This window comes from Euprymna scolopes, chromosome 33 (genome assembly GCF_053919585.1).
Source record: "Euprymna scolopes isolate OS-2025 chromosome 33, ASM5391958v1, whole genome shotgun sequence".
NCBI classification, from domain to species: domain Eukaryota; kingdom Metazoa; phylum Mollusca; class Cephalopoda; order Sepiida; family Sepiolidae; genus Euprymna; species Euprymna scolopes.
This window is the reverse complement of record NC_136514.1, coordinates 14,141,929-14,160,363: the sequence shown is the minus strand read 5'-3', so window position 1 is coordinate 14,160,363 and position 18,435 is coordinate 14,141,929. Positions and strand designations below refer to the sequence as shown.

The window sequence follows — 18,435 nt, the reverse complement described above, 5'->3', positions numbered from 1 at the left end:
GATCTTACATTAATCGCTTTAAATTGTTGAAAAATTATTTTCTTTATGAAAAAATAAAACTACGTGATATTTTGGAATATGACATTTGCGTTTCGTGACGGGTGCGTACATTATGAATACTTTCCGTAGCTTATTTAAAAATTTTTTTTAATTAGGTTGAATTCTATACTAGCACCGAAAAGGTTCTTATTTATTTATTATACCTTTATTAAAATAGCCGTCCGTTTTATTTCCCCTGTCGCTAACTCTCGCTCTTCCTGGACGCAGTTGCGCGCCATGCTCAGCGAGTACCGAGCGACACTCAAGGTGCGCATGCGTATAGAATCAGGTTAAGTTCATGGACGCCACTGTGTTGAGCAGGTTAGGGATATTTTTTTTTTATCTTTTGTCTCCAAATGGAAATCTTATTTTACCTTCCAGACGCTCATTTTTATTGTCCTAACACTTGGATTTTACATAACCGTTGGATTACCGGAAAAGAACCGAGTTTGGGTCGTTATATTTTTGTTTGTTTGTACTTTTTTGCCCTAATGTGTATTCACTTAATATAGTAGTAGTAGTAGTAGTAGTAGTATTTTAAGTCTGTCATGGAGTGAATGTCTGAAGTGAACTATTATTATATCTAAAAAAAAAAAAAAAAAAAAAAGAGCGAGAGGAAAAGGAAGGAAGATAGAAACGGTCAGAAAAAGGACCCTTAAAGACAGACCAATCTAACATCTATATTTACATAAGTATTTAAATATCTACATATAAAATACAGTACATGTTTTATTTTGAATATTATTAGAAGTAATTTCGTTTTTTTTTAATATTATTTATTTACATAGCCCCTACGAGGTAAGAGTACTAAACTAGTATGTTTTTGTTTAATGAAAGCAAATTTAATTAATAATTAAAATGTTTATTTTGAAGATCTAGTTAGCAAACGTACAAAAATATGATTAATTTTTCTTTTTTGTTTTTTTTTTAAAGAAAAACTACCCCCACCCAAACAAAAAAAAGGCACCTGTATTTTTGTGTTAATTAGCTATTAATTTACACTTAAACCGTTTTATTTTATTTATTACGTATATAATAAAATATATATTCTGTTAAATTCAATCCATTATTTATAATGGTTATTTATTTTAGGCATATCTTGTATTACAAAAATGATTATACTAATCAATTTCTATTAAATATTTAATCAGATAATCCCTAAATTGTAAAAAAAAAAAAAAAAAAAAAAAAAAAAAAATTTTAATTTTTGAAAATTCGTATTTTTTTTTCTGGTATTTAAATAAAAGTAAAATAGTATATTTTTTAAACAAATTCGATTATGATCAGAGTAATAGATCTAATTTAATTCATTTTAAGAATACGCGGAATGAATTAAAAAATAATATAAACAAATGTACATTCATATTTAGGGTCCATTTTCTTTTAATTTATTTTTTGTTTTAATCAAGTCGCTATCCTTCTTGTTTTTCACCAATTTTATTTTGACTCAAAAAAAAAAAAAAAAAATCACGAAATATAAGTTATAAAGATAAATTTACTTAAGATACTACAGATTCTTTTAGTATTTCTACAAAATGTGAACCGAACTGTTTTGTTTTCGTTTCAAGTTCGGCAAAATCTGTCCAAATTTTATAGAAGCACCTTCATTATTTATAAATCAATCCAGTTCGTTCTTAAAAACCCCTCTGTCTGGTAAATTTAAAATACAAATACATACACGTGCATATATATATATATATATATATATATATATATATATATATATATATATATATATATTAGTTTTGATATAAAATATTTTAACTTTTTGAATTCAGCAATAATGGTTTAAAAACATTAATTTACAAGATTATTTTTTGTGTCTATAGGGTGAAATATTTAAATGAATTTGATCTTTATTATATTTTGTAAGATTTTTTGGTACTCATGCACTTATTGATCCGTGCTGAAATAATAACGTTATTATTTAAAAAGCCATTCTTAACATGGGGAGTGGAGGGTGTTTTGTACCTATTCTGTACTTTAAACTTACAATTAAATAAAAACATATCATAAAACTTTAATTAAACTTGAAAATACGATTAAAAAAAAATAGCGCGGATCAGTAAGTGCATTTGCATTAGCACCGATTTTTTTTTTTTAATTTTTTACTAACTTTGAGTTAAATCGTATATGTATAAAAATGTTATTTCCGAAGAGACATAAGATCAATCATTTGTATATACAGATTGTTACAAAAGTAAACTTTATAGTGCTTCTACAGAATTTGAACCGGACTAAGCCTTAAACTTAGCGTTAAGATTAAAAAAAATTTTTTAAAAAAGGTTCGGTTTATGTCTGAATTCTATAGAAGTTGGAGAAAAAAAATCACCTAACCCATAAATTAAATTTTGTTTTTAAGATTTTCTTTAATGGTCACTTAATGTACTTTTACCTTTCATAAACTTCTCGCCGTTGTTTCGTATTTTTTTCTCCATAAAGTACAGAAATTTATGAAATTTATTCATTTTTTTTTTTTTTAAGAAAAATAGGCGGACCCAAACGAGAATATATATTAGTGCTCAATCAATAATAATCCATTAGAAAAATGGAAGAAGGAGAAAAAACGAAAGCCGTTCTTAACATGAGGAGGTTTGGGAGTGTTTATTCCGAAAGCCGTTCTTGGGGTAGTATTGGTGATTCTCGTTCAGGTCCGCCGAAAAATTAATTTATATGAAAAACGATTTTTGTTGCCGTAATTTGATGTAAATAATGAACATTGCGAAATATATCGCACCGACTTAAAAAAACAAACAAAAAACAGCAACACATCCGCATTCATTGTGTGATGATGAAATTAAGAATCTGTATCTTTTGCTGTATGTAAATATCTACGTTTATATTCTTATCTACTTGAGGCAACTACCCATTTCTACTCTTGTAATATATATATATATATATATATATATATATATATATATATATAATGGTAAACTTGTGTCAATGTAACTTCGATAATTACACTTTTTTATTTATTTACCACCAATCGAATATTTATTGAAATCAAAACCAAAAGCGTCAGTAAAACGAATTAAAAAAATAAGTTTTAGAAAATTGATTACAGAATTAAATCCACCAGAATGCATTCCTATATTTTCGTAAACAAATCGGCCATTTTAGTCTTTTTGTGAATATAAAAGAAATGACTATTTGCTTCCAAATTTAAATAAATTGGAAGCATTTAAACTGTCGTAGGAAATTCTCATGTATTAAGATTGAAATTTTGTGAAGCTATTCACATCCTATGATTTATTTTTCATAGATTAAAATATCACCTGAGCAAAATGATCGTTTTATAGCAATTTCTCTTTAAATTAATAATTGAATGACTGAACGAGTAGTCACGACTTCCGTTAGTTGCCATATTTTTATACCTATATATTTACTTATAAGTATTTATACTTGTATATAAGCCCCTATGATGTAGAAACCTTTGTTTTTCATAAATTAATTTTTTTCGTTTTAATGTGGAGAAGTTGTTTGTTAGTCGGTTAACGTATGTGTGTTGTTTCTGCACACACACACATTTTAATTTCATTATTTAAAAAAAAAATTATCTTTAAAACAATTCCTTTTCGTTTACATCGTAAATGATGGAATTTTATTTTTTTATTTTTTTTCATAATTTCAAAAGTATTAACCATTAAAAATAAATGATCTAGTAATGGAATAGAAAATCTTTGTAAGTGCGGAAAACCCCATTATTGAAAAAGGGGGAAAAAAGGCATTTCCCGTACTTTTTGTATTCGGTGTTGATTACAAGTTGATCACATGACCAAAATGCGCTTTTATCTGTTCCGGTATAGCTATTTATTTATTTTTATTTTTTTTCTTTCATTATTTTATGCAGAGACTGTACTATTTTTTTATTTTATTTTAATTTTATATATTATTGAAGTTTTACTGTATCGTTTGTTTATTAAATTGTTAGGTAAAAGTGCAGAATAGTCACAAAACCCCTTAACTCTAATTCTTCCCATGTTAAGAATGAGTTTCTAAATAATAACGTTATTTCAGCACGGTACCTTCTCTGCATAAGTATAATTTTTCTTTTAATATTTTATTTTGCATATCAAGTTTTAATTTGTTTTGGTGCTCGTGCAATTTACTGATCGTACAATTTTTTAGATACAATTTTCAAGCTAAATTAAATTTTTACTGTATCTTTCGTTCATTAAATTGTTAGGTGAAAGTACAGAATAATTAAAAAGCCCACCCATTCTCATGTTAAAAATAGCTTTCTAAATAATATTATTTTAGCACGGTCCATAAATTGCATAAATACATTTATTTTGTTCTGTTTACTGCAATTTACTCATAAAACAAAACAAACAAAAAAATGACTTTTCTTCTGTAAAATATCGGGTTTGTATTACTGTACACTTAGATTCGAAGAAGTTGTTAAAAACAAATATATAACAAATAAATGTTATCTAAGACAAGATAAGTTACTTTTCTACCTAACTGGATAATTTTTTAGTGTTTTTATTTAATGTAACATGTTTATTCAGCTCGAAAAACATAGTGTTTACCGATGTATTGGAAAATTTACAATGGCGCCCGAGTCTCTCTCTGAGACGGTAAGTTTGGGAAAAGGAGTTATCAATAAAAAAAAAAAACTAGACAAAATACTGTTAGAAACTGGCTCAATATATGTTACCGTAACATAGGATGATATATATTCGGTGGGTTTTTAACAGTATTTTGCATATTTTTATTTTTAACTCCTTTTCCCAAACTTACCGTCTCAAAGAGAGACTCGGGCGCCATTTTATATTTTCCAATACATTGGTAAACACTGTATGTTTTTCAAGCTGAATAAACATGTTACATTAAATAAAGTCACTGGAAAATTATCCAGTTAGGTAGAAAAGTAACTTATCTTGCCTTTGATAACATTTTTTTCGAATCTGTGTGTACAGTAATACAAACCCAAAATATCTTCCCTTTTTGACCCACTCCCTTCCGACTGTTATCAAGTCAAAGTTTATTTAAAACTTTAATGTAAATAAACGTTTACTTTTGACCTCCTTCCTCTCTTCAATATAAAATGAGATTTTATTTTTCATGGGATTACAGGTTAACATCCTAGAAATACCGAGAAAATTAAAACAAAATTAATTTTGTTTATTGCAGACCATTATGCTCATCTTTTTCTTAGTTGTTTCACTACGCTTCGGCCAACTAGTCCTCTGGCTTTCGTCAGGTGGTAACCACGACGGATAGGAAATGATATACCATTCGGTACGGAACCGACCACGAAAGGTAATAAATAAATATGAATTTATAAGACCAAAAAATTCAACCTTCGAGGTCCGTGGCGTAGTTGATAAAGCTGTTGAATCTCTACGGTTTCAGGTGAGAATTGTCTGAAGGTAGCGGTTTCAATACTAACCAAACCCGGCTAGAGGCTTACTTGGCCAAAACGTGGTGAGACAACAACAACTACGGAAGGCAGTAATAGCAGTGAATGCAGTCAGGAGATTCAGAGTTCTTATCCGTCGCGGTTACCACCTGACGAAGGCCAGAGAAATAGTTGGTCGAAATGTCATGAAACAACTAAGAAAAAAAAAATTAAGATGAGGATAATGGTCCACAATAAAATTAATTAAAAACAATACTCATCTCAATAATGAATTCCAATTAAATAATATATAAAATTATTTAAATTTAATGTAAAATGATCATCCTCCCAAAGTATAAGACAGAACGAGTAATACCTGACAAAATCTTAGTTATTAATAACTACAGATCAAAATCTGGTCATGTCAGTGTAGTAAAGCCTAATATATATTAGTTTCCACGCGAAAATTCTATAGCAAACCCCACTCTCCTCAATGGTTGACTCTACTTGTACAGCTACCATTGCTCAAAGGCAGCATGCATACCACAGATTTAACCGACAGAAGTCCAATGCAAACAGACAAAAGTATATAGAAGCTAGAAGTAATTGTAAGAAAGAAATAGCGACAGCTAAGAGAGAATATACAGAAAACGCATCGAAGCACAGAAATTAGGAACCCGTGATTTCTGGAAAATCTACAACAGTTTAGTAAATAATGGACAATCAACAATTCCCCCACAATCCAACAATCATCAGGTTGTTTCCATAGCAACCGAGAAGGCTAACATGCTTGCCAGTCGGTTTACCTCAAACTTCACATTGGACCCAGCAAACCATTCCATCCTTGACTTTCGTTTGCGGACGGACACCACACTGGATGATCTGGAAATTACCTTTTCTCAGGTACATGATATCATAGAAAACCTACACACCTCAAAAGTATGTGGACCCGATCTCATCCCGGCTGTGGTATTAAAAAAATGCTCCACTGAGGTTGCTCTGGTCCTCTCCAAACTTTACAAATACCTTAACGAATCTTGCTTTCCTGACTGCTGGGAAACTGCTCCTATGGTACCAGTTTACAAGAATTCTGGCAAAAGAACTGACCCATTAAATTATCGCCCCATTAGCTTTCTCCCGCTTTTCGCCAAAATATGAGTCCATAATTAACCAAGCTCTAGTCCATCACCTTATAGCTGCTAAACTTTTCACCGACCAACAATATGGATTTAAGCAAACCCGTTCTACAGCAGATATTCTAACTGTAATCTCTGAACATATATACCATATACTGGACAAAGCGGGGGTGGGTAGGTTAGAGCGGTAACCCTAGATATATCTGAGGCCTTTTCTAAGGCTTTTGACAGGGTTTGGCACGATGGTCTTCTCAGGAAAATCGGATTGTATGGTAGATCTGGATGAATACGTAACAATTAAATCCTTCTTAAATAAGAGAAGAATCCAGATTGTCCTTGACTGTCGTACATCTAAACAATATGATATAAATGCAGGTGTATCTCAGGGGTCTATCCTTGGACCTTTACTATTCCTAATAATAATAAATGACCTCCCTGGTAAAACTTTCTCTGAGATTGGTATATTTGCTGATGACACCACACTCTATAACAGACACGAGGGGAAAACAAATGAACACTTCTAAAGAAATAGCAGAAATACTAGAGGAATACCTCCAATCTGTAGTGGAATGGGGACAAAAATGGATGGTCACATTCAATGCTGCCAAGATTAAGCTTGTTTCCTTCAATAATTACAAGAAACCTTCTCAACTGCCAATAGCCATGGGTAAAGATAAATTACCTGAAAGTACTTCTTTCAACCTCCTCGGCTTAACGTTCACAGGGAACATGAGTTAAAACAGATACATTGAGAGCATTGCCAGAGCCGCTGCGAGGAAGGTGGGCTCTCTCTACCATGCTAGAAAGTTATTTACACCTGAAAGTATCCTGTACCTCTACAAGGCCACCATTTGCCAATGTATGGAGTATTGTTGCCACGTTTGGGCTGGTGCATCTGCTACTAGTCTCTCGCTCCTGGACAAGATTCAAAAGAGAGTTGCCAACCTGATAGGTTCTGAACTGTCATACAAGCTTCAACCTCTGTCCCATCAACGAAATGTTACATCCCTCTGCCTGTTTTACAAGTATTTTAATAGTGGATGCTCTGACGAACTACAAACCCTTGTATCCTCTCGACGTAAATCCCCCTAACAATCAGCAAAATCCCACCCCTACACAGTAGAGATCCCTAGATGTAAGAAGGCCTTCTACTCTAATAGTTTCTTCCCCAGAACTGCTATACTCTGGAACTCAGTTCTGGGTTCCTGTTTTCCCAACTGTACTGACATGCAGAAGTTCAAATCTAATGTGAACAGACATCTTGCTACTCAATTCCCTACATAGTATCCCTGCAACATGTCCTTGATAGTAGCCCCCTACATCAAAGTTGCACTGTGCCTTGATACGGGTGAAAATGGAATTAAAATATATATATATATATATATATATATATAATTATCCACTGACATGTGTTTCATCGTTTACCACTTATAAACAATATATATGCTGCTCCCCATTTTGAGGTAGCAAATTAGTAGTAGGGAAAATTATTCCCAACTCGCAGTTAGGTAAAAATGCAATTTTGTATAAATAATTGAACCCATTCAAAAGTATCCCAAACAAATAACATATTACAGGCATTTACACTTTTAACAAGATTAAATCTAAAATAGAAATATTTTATAAATGAAAATCTATAAAACGATCAGACAATATCGCATAAGCATGTTTCACAACTTTGATAAGTACATATTCTTTTATTTTTACTATTAATCGAATGTTTGAAATGAAAAATAATGAAAGCCTATATTTACAAAAATCCAATGTTACTATATTTAGAACTAGCCTGGGTGCGCGGTATTGCCCGGGTGTTTGTAGGTGTGTGTTGAGCACAAAAAAAAAAAAAGTGGTAGTAGGCAGGCAGGCTCAAACCCGTACCGCGAGGGAGGAAAAGAAAGTGAAACCCCCCCCCCCCAAAAGTGACGCCAAAACTAAACGTGACGTAGGTTTAAATTAAGGCTAGTCAATCGAAAATAGATGACTTTCGAAAATATCGGTGAAAAAAGTGATCCCTCCCTGTAGAAAAGTGCACAGTTGATGGTGTGGTGAAGGAATTAATGTTTTTAGCCAATTTTTTTATATTTGTCATCCGAAGGGTTGAGCTTACAAATAATATTGATCTCATGAAAATCCGTCGCCTCTATCGAAAGTTTTGCAAGACATACAAACATACATACATTCAAACAGACGAGTGAGATTTATATATAGATTATTCTCCTGCCCTCCCCAAGCTCTTTAACCGAGCAATGCTGGACAGCAATACTATATTTCAACGATTCAGATATTAAAATATATTTTAAATTTGATTAACATAGGAAATTGTGAGCGAGGAAGAGTTGAAAAGGGTGATAATTGACATTTTTTTTATTTGTAAAACTATAACTTTTACATGTACGCCATTTTCTATAAGTAAACGATAATTTAATGTTTTCCATAAACTGGTCAATTTACCACTGTTTGTTCAAATTCCTGTTTAATTTTGATTTTGTTGCTAAATGGATTTACGTAACACGTAGTTTGACAATAGTGTTCAAATCATCACGGCCTCATTCATCATGTGACTGAAAATTATGGTAAAAGTGTATTTATCTGTATTTAGGTCATTGAGATTAAGAGGCTAAATTCATATTCAAAGAATAAAAATAACTGTTCAATGAAACGTGTAGTCGATCGACGTCATAATCTATCCATATAAAAACTCCATTCGTGTGTGTGTTTTCCTATAGGTTAGAGAATCTACATGAAATCTAAAAGTGTATTCTTATGTAAAATGTATTCGCGGAAGATGAGAAAGGTGTTCTCGAATTTCTTAAGTGCACCCATAAAAGGGTATAACCTCCTTAAAACTTCAAATATATCCAATTTTAATGAAATTTAAATCATATGTATAGTTTTCTGAGGGAAGCAAAGTGGTCCCGAATCTCTTGGTGCCTTTCTAACCGGGGGGGGGGGGGTGAAATTCTTCAGGGAAGTGGTTCCGAGTCTCTGTTATCCTCTATATGCCGAACATGCTTATACCTCTAAGTAACTCACTAGAAGAGAACACCCTGGAAAATCTAAATATGTATATCCAATTTTAATGAAATTTATAACATTTCAATCTCTTCCGATTACATGGGGGGGGGGGGTCTAAACTGGAGGAAGGGGTCAGTAAAAACTATGAATCAAGCCAACAACACAGTGATATGAAAACACTTTAATTTCACTACAGACTCGCCCGCGGCCCTCCGTGGCCTGGGCGACAAGATCAAAGTGTAGTATCTGTTCCGACAGATGCTGCACTTAAGATAATTTGTACCAGTCAATGGAGGGGAAACCCTCTATACTGGGACAATTATTATTTTTGGTAACCAGAGTGCCCCCTTTTTGCCTACTTTTAGGGGAGCTGGTTTTTACCTCACATTAAAAACGGCCTTGTGCCTAATTTGCTCAGTGGGGGAGCAAATAAACACCATCTGTTCCGACAGATGCTGCTAGCAAAGACCATATACGGGGGTAACCCCACATATCAGACCTTGGTCAATGTAGGGACAACCCTTCATACCAGTTGTCACTATCCAGCTCCCATTTCCCACCGATTGGGAGCGGGTCCCCTTTTTTCCCCTCCTACCTCTCTCCACATTAAAAAACGGCCTTGTGCCTATTTTGCTCAGTGGGGAAGCAAATAAATACACACTACAGGCCTAATAATGCATTTCGTTTCATTCGTAAGCGAGACGTTTTATGTAAATTTACTTGGAGGAGTTGCGATTTTTTGGTTTCCTTCAATTTTCCGGATTACGCCAAGGTGCGACTTCTGTTTGTCATATGTAAAGCGAAACCGGATGTAAAACGTGCGATTGCTATCATTCGTTTGTATTATGAACGATTATAAATTGTACAAATTCCACATCCGGTTTCGCCGTCTCGGACTTAGGGTTAGTGGTTGTGGTTGGGTTAATGAAGTCTGTGTTTGTTGGCATTTATACGCACTTAGTTTCCCTCGATTCTTGTGCTAATTGCCGATGGTCTTGAAGTGGAATGCTAGCCTACGAAGTCGAGGATGACTGTGTGCGAATCTCCTGATCATTAGCAGTAATTACTTCATACACTGATGATTGCGTAAGCATAGAGCACGAATCAATATTTATTTAAAAATATTATATAGATATGGATTTTTATCCTCGCCTCCTCCCCCAAATCAACATAACTCTCTTTGAGAAGGGGTAAATTTATTACTAATCGCCTGAGGTGTTCTTACCAAGAAATGCCGACGGGGCTATCCAGACATTTTTTTTTTTTTTGGTCAGATTTGCAGGAACTAGTCTCACAGTTCTTGCAACGAGAGAGAACTAGATTACATATAATATACCTAAAAGAAAAAGACGAAACCAAAACAACAAAAAAGCACTTCCGTTTGCGCATTCGCGTTGCATTACATTATGCTACATCCGGTTTTGCGGCGGTTTTATAGACTATGGCCGAATTCAACTGCTTTACTATTTTATGATCCGGACAATTTTCTTTTCTTCTTAATTTTTCTATTAAAATTCAGATGATCAACAAATCGTCAAAGTTCTCTCTATTATTTCTTTTTTTATTTTATAAAAACAAATTTACAATCGCTGTACTCTTTAGTAATTGACTTTGTTTATCCTTTTTAAGTCAAATAATGTTTAACTGGTAGTATTACTCTCCGACCTTCTTTTCGTTTATGTCTATACCATTACAGACATTACAGTTAAAAAAAAAAATAAATAAAAACCGTATTGAATTATACTATATCAATGGACACACACACGCACAGATTCTTATGTGTCGGTGTGGCCGGTGTGCATATGTATGTATTCGAGCAACCAGATACACACACAGGCGTACACATATGTATAAAAAATGTATCCATACACGTATTAACATATATACACACGCATAAAAATCTATCCTTATACATACTCACAAATGTTTATTCATAAACACATTAACAAAGATAGTCGCATAGATATCTCTGTATGTATATGTATGTGCGTTTATTTATATTAGTGGTCTGGCAAAGCGACAGGGGAGATAACCAAACAAAAACAAAAACCCTAAGCAAAATTCTTCCCAAAACAGTAAAACTGAAGCTGGCCTGGCAGGACACTGTATACAAATGTAGGCAAATTTGGGCATATTTTATCGGTTTGAAAATATAGGTTCTTTTCTTACCAATTGTCATAAAATTTTAATCATAGAATACTATTATAATTTTCAAAAAGCCTGCAAATTTTCATGTAATTTCCAAAGATATGAGCATTTCAATATTTAATTTGGCTATCCGTAATATATATATATATATATATATATATATATATATATATATATATATAAAGCTGAATGTGTGTGTGTGTGTGTGTGTGTGGTCACGAATAGGCTCCTATATGGTTGACTATTTTAAAAAAACTGATTACATATAATGATAGAAGATGTATCGAGACACAGGAATGGGTATGTTTGATCTGGCAGAACGGTGGTTCATTAAAATTGTGGGGTCTGCGTTCGCGCCTGGTCCACAAAATATGGAAATAAAAAATAAAAAAAAAAACGTTTACAGGTGTTTTTGATAGAGATGTACATAAGAATACTTTGATAAGTATGTTTTAACTTAAATAGGGATGGTATTATAAAATTGTGGGGTCTGCGTTCGCGCCTAGCCTCCATAGAATGGAAATAGGCACAAACTTTAATAAAGACTTTTCATATCTATCTGCGTAAGTATACTTTGATAATTATGTTTCAGTTTGAAGAAATATGGTATAATAAAATTATGGGGTGTTCGTTCACAAAGTTTTTTTTAATATAGATCCACAGAATATTGTGATAAGTGTTTCAGTGTGAACTGGTATGGTATAATAAATTATGGGGTTTATCTATTTTATTTTTACTTTCATCATATTTTGCTTTGGTTTTGATACCCCCAAATTTACAACCCTTCCTTTTTATAACCTATCATACTTTCATAAATCAGAGTCCATTTTTTGTAGGCTGTTTTTGAACCCAGTCAACGACGGGTACTTTAGCTAGTGTATATATATATATATATATATATATATATATATATATATATATATATATATAATGTTTTTTGTCAATTTTATAAGTTCGAAATTTTAGCGACTATTGATCAGAATTTAACAAATGAAGGCTCATTGGAAAGGTAATGACCCGAGTTATGTAGTGGGCTAGGTGACATTTTCCTTTAAAGTCGCATATTAAGGGATCATCCATAATCCAGAGCCTATTTTGGGCACTTTTTTACAGCTATAAAATGTTTGTTATAGTCATTTGTTTTCTAGTTTTACATATGAATTATAAAATATCTGATATTTCCCCAAAACCTCTGACCTTGATGAAAGAGAGACTAAAACTTGCTGCTATAGTTTCAAATGATCTGAAATAACAGCAAGGGGAGACTGGATTCCAAATATTTCTCATTTAATTTTCATACATAAAGTAAATTTCCCAGTGCATAAGGATTATTTGATACTAGAGATATTCATAATCATATTTTATTTTCAAAAGAGAGGAAATATAACATATGAGAAATATTTGGAATCAAGTCTCCCTTTTTTTGTTATTTGAGATCATTTGAAACCATAGCAAGTTTTAGTCTCCCCTCCATCAAGGCTAGTGGTTTTGGGGAAATTATATATATTTTATATATAATATACTAGCAGGTGTGGTGGTGGTGGGGGGGCGGTCATAAAATATGCTTAAATATGATATTTTCATTTGTCCAAATTTCGTATATATTATTATAGTCGTGATTTCAAAAGTAAAAAAAAAAAAAGAAAAATTATTTAGCTGCTATCAGCTGGAATCGAAACCAAAAGCCAAACTATAGCATTCAAAGCTGGTGACATTACTACTGTACCAATGCAAACACGCACATGAACTGAATAAAAATAAACTAAGGTGAATGCACAAAATGTACAACGATATTTTTTAAAATTTTGACCCCTTAAAAACTGTTTTAACTAGCTAAAGACACATAAAAGAACGGTTCATTAAAAATACAATCATTTGAGATGTGTAGCGCTGCTCTGCGACTTTTAGTTTCAGGAGGGATAGTTTGAAAATATGGAAACAGACAGACAGGCAGTCATTTTTATATATTAGATTACTTGTCTAGCTGAAAACACTATCAATAATTTCCCCTCACTCTTTATCTGTGCCTAAACCTAAATGTAGATTCCATGAACAAAGCTTCTTTCTTAGAACTGCACATCTGTGGAACTGTCTTCCGTTTGTCTGTTTTCCAGCTGACTACAATGTGGCCGTCTTCAAGTCCAATGTAAACAAGTTCTTGATGACCCGTTTCCCTTAAGTAATCCAATTTTACCAAATTTACACTACTAAGGATTACTATGATATTGTCCCATTGACTGCTGTTCACTCTTTAACTCCCCCCCCCATCCTCGAGTGGCCTCTGGGCCTTGATTAGTGGCTCCTATGTGTAAAAAAAAAAAAAAAAATTATGTATGGCAAACACGCATATTAATCTAGTCAAGCATGACCTACGTAAATCGAAGGCCATTTCACTAAAGTCGTATAACATGCTGACATAGAGAAAAAATGTACATTGGCCGCTGTTAGGCGACAGACAACTATTACAAGGATAATAATTTTTTGTTTCAATTCTCCAAGAAATTGCATTGGAATTTATAAAACTTGTCCAAAAGTGACTACTTTTTTTTAAAGATGATTTTACATTTGGACACGTGCAATTAAAAGGGAGTAATTTCTGTCGGGAAAATACTGTTGCAAAGTTTTATTTTTTTAAAATGTATTTAATTATAAATTTTAAAATGCACTTGTTTTAAAATAATCTGTGTAGTAGTTGTCCATCGCCTGTGGCTATTGTACTTTATTTTGTGACGTCACCAAGTCACATGACTTTAGTAGAATGGCCTTGTATTTATATAATCCTGCTTGACCGGGTTAATGTGTCTACCATTCTACCTACATATATAAATAAAAATGGGAATGTATGTTTATTACATACCAATAATCTAAAAAAAACCCAAAAAACTACTGGACCAATTGCTTTGAAATTTTCATATAGCATTTTCATCGTTACCCATACATGTTTTTATATCTCTTTAATTATAACATTCTACTCAATTTTTATTTAATAAATTAGGTGGTTTTATGTGTAACGATGTTGCCATCTTTTTATATGGAGAATTATCACCGCTGTTGATTCACTGGTCATGTGACACGGATTATACCTGTACAATGTACACACTCATATTTTTTTCGTCTTCTTTCAATTTTTTTAATCTACCAAAAGAAAATGCAAAAAAACAAAACAAAAAACAAATTAATATTTAATGACTTTTAGGAGGTGCTTAGTTTCAAATAAAATCTTCTGCTAAATCCATCCTTTTTATTGGAACCATTCGACGGATACACAAAATCGATTTATTTAAGAGTCTGTTTAATTGTCATTGTTTGAGGACAAATTTACTAATTGTGGTTAATTCCTATTTCAGTCACTTAAATTATTTAAAGTGAAATGAGTTTTGGGATTCATATTCAAGCATAAATATTATTTTTACTTACAAAAAAATTACATTAAGATACTAAGTTATAAGTTTCATCGAATTTCTACTTCTACTTCTGTTGTATTAGAAACTGAATGACCCCTAAAAATCTTTAAACATTGAATTTTTAGCATTTAAAAATTCTTTTTACAGAATCTGGTAGATGAGTGTCTTATCAATAATAATCTGCTAAAAATATTGACAAAAAAAAAAAATGAAAAGAACCTCTCCCAACCATACGAGCAATAATTTGGTTTTGTGTTTCCAGTAAGGGGGATCGATTTACTAGAACATTGTATTAGAAACTGAGCACCCCTTAAAAATCTCTATTGAATTTTTTGCATTTTGTTTTAATATACTCAAAAAATTGATAAAAAATAATTTAAAAAATGGTACTCTTACAGAATTTGACCCAGATCCTTGAGATTTTCTGTCAATTATGGCTCAGGCTCGACCAGCAATCAGTTAATTTAATTATTTTTTGGGTGATGGGTATGTTTTCTTTTTGTTTTAGCATTTGTTGACAAAAAATATTTGCAAATTTTTTGAAAACTTTTCTGTACTTTCACCTAACAATTTATAGTTTTCATAAACAAAAAGAAACTTCTGTTTACAAAACATAAATCAAAACAAAATAAAAACGTTTACTACTAATATTCTTTAAAAAAACAAAATCAAAAATTTAAGTTTTCTTGAAAAAACAATGTACTTTCACCTAACAATTTAAAAAAAAAACATCTTTTTTTTGAAAAACAAAAACAATTTTTGTTGATAAAAAAATTGCAAAACAAATAATGAAAGTAAATAAACCAATCAAAATGCAACTTGAGAAAAAAAAAATATTCAGTAAATTTATAATAGGTTTTTGTTATTTTTTATTTTTTGTATGTCTATTTTTTTTTTTTTTTTTTTTTTTTTTCTGTTTCTTAATTTTGGAATTTGTCTGCGCCTGTTACTTTGCTCAGCTTAATCCGCTGACTGCCAGGTGAGTCTAAACCATAATTGACAGAAAATTCCGAAGATTTGGGTCAAATTCTGCAAGAGTACCAAAAAAATATATGCAGCGTCTTCATTGTATAGGTCGGCCGATAAAAGGGGTGCTTCTTCATTATTGTAGCAAAATCCGACAGCCAAAAAGTTAATTTTTAATTAAAAAACATAACTACTTACATTTTTTTTGTCAATTTCAACAAGCAGTGTTATCTACCTAATTGTCATGTCACAATCTTAGTCTTCCATGATTCAACGAAAAAATGATTTCAGCTATGTTTGTTTTGTCACATGACATGTGACGTAAGCACAAGAGGAATAGCTAAAATTTCGAATTTTTTCAAAAACTATTTTCTTTAATAATTAATTTCTACCTTACTGTTTTTCATAAGTTTTGGATATTTTCATTACTGCGACATGGCAATTCAGTAGATACTATTGGTTTTACTTAAAAATCAATATTTTGATTTCTGGATTTCTTTACAATAATAAGTAAGCACCAAAATGTTTAAGAATATTCTCATTAATTATATTTGAAAGCAATATCTTTTTCTCAAAAAAAATGTGCGAAAATAAAGATATTTATTTGAATTAAAAAAAAAAGCTTTTCAAACTATTTCCCTTTTTTTTTTTTTTTTTTTTTTTTTTTTTTAACTTATCCTACAATATTTTTATATTCTTTTCTTCCTTCTGGATTATCATTGGTCTCCCACTTACTGTGTTAGTTTATTCTTTAAACAGTTTTCTTTTTAATTTTTCTATTGATTTATTATTGATAAAATACTATACTTTCATAAAAAAAGTGGCTAAATTTTTTAATTTACCAGATTTTCCAGTGCGTGCTCACATACATGTCTATAGTAAAATTAAACCCTCATGTTTTATTCCATGGGACGTTTCTGATCCATATAGAGGAAGGATATGTATATGCAATAAATACGAGAATAACGAAGACGATGAAGTTGCTGCTTGTGACAAAGTTAAACTTTCCCTTTATAGAACACAGCCTGTCCATCGTATTAATATATCTTTCTGCATAAAAGTAACCTTTGACCCAATTTAGAAACAAACAAGATGCTGAGCATTGTCGCAGCACCTTGTTTGTGATCTTATTACCATCATCAAGTTCAAAATAACAATGTAGCTTCCCCCCTGCCTTCAGTGTATATTTTCATAAAAACTTATTTATGTCAGGTCAGTCAAATCTTTCATAAAATGTGAAAGTCACAGTCAGATACATCAGAATCTATTATCCGGACATTGTCATCATTGAACTTATGTTCAAAATTCTTACAATGTTTCTTTGTAATAAAAGCAACAAAAATACTAACAGATATCACACAAGTTGTATAACCAATCAAGTTTCTTCGACGGCACTAAATGCTGTTTTGAAGACTAATTCTTTGCTGATTATAGTTCTGCTTATTTTTTGTTTAAACACATTTTAAACTCCTTGTGATTTTAATTTTCATATCGTTCCGTTTATTGAAACTTCTTTTTATATTTTAGCAATAGACAGCAAAACCTCAAACATTGTGTATCCAAGGATGTTGTTATCTCGTATGTACTTCTAAAGAGTGATGGAAAGTGTTAATTGATGGTTTCTACTCTATCTCCAGGAAATAGGGTTTAGTTTGCTCAAATCTGCACAATGTGTATGTGCCTCTTAAAAACCAATTTCTAATTTGCGTATGAGTATTTCTTCTAATATGTAAATATTTTTTATTTTTTTTTAACTGTGGACAATCAAAGTTAAATTGATGCGGCTAGCCAGAATTATAGCATAAACCATTTCCTCACTTTACAGAAATGGCGACAGTCGCTTGATATTGAAAACTTCTCTTTCATTCCTTGTGGAACCACCAAAAGTTTCATGAGAGAACTGTAAATGCAGATATTTTAATTGATGCTAACTGCAGGGTGATTTCACCCTGCACATCCAATGTTTGATATTTGTCAAAAATGCACACTTGCAACTAAGTCGCATGTACTCTGCTTATCAGTAATATCATTTGATTGTTCACATAAACTTTTTATGCAATTTCCGAAAATGCTATATACTGAGTTACTGCTAAACTGATATTTTTCCAACCACATGTTTTTGTGTTGTCAGGGAGCTAAAAATAGCTACCCAATCACTGCTTAGCCTCGATTTAGCACAAGACAGAAGTATATAGAAGCCAGAAATAATTGTAAGAGAGTAATAGCAACAGCTAAGACATATTACACTGAAACCACTAGGAAACGCATTGAAGCACAAAAATTAGGAACCCGTGATTTTTGGAAAATCTACAACAGTGTAGTAAATAATGGGCAGTCAACAATTCCCCCACTATCAAACAACCATGAGGTTGCTTGCACGGCA

The 18,435-nt window shown here is 31.9% G+C and overlaps 1 protein-coding gene across 1 annotated transcript in view; it reads left to right on the top strand.

Moving 5' to 3' along the window:
- Window positions 1–265: 265 nt before the first annotated feature.
- The window catches only part of LOC145258149 (speckle-type POZ protein-like), a 148,150-nt gene continuing 129,980 nt past the window's right edge, over window positions 266–18,435 (top strand). Inside the window, exon 1 of the mRNA XM_080115938.1 lies at window positions 266–360. The gene's annotated coding sequence lies outside the window, so the exon portion shown is untranslated. The remainder of the gene's footprint in view (window positions 361–18,435) is intronic.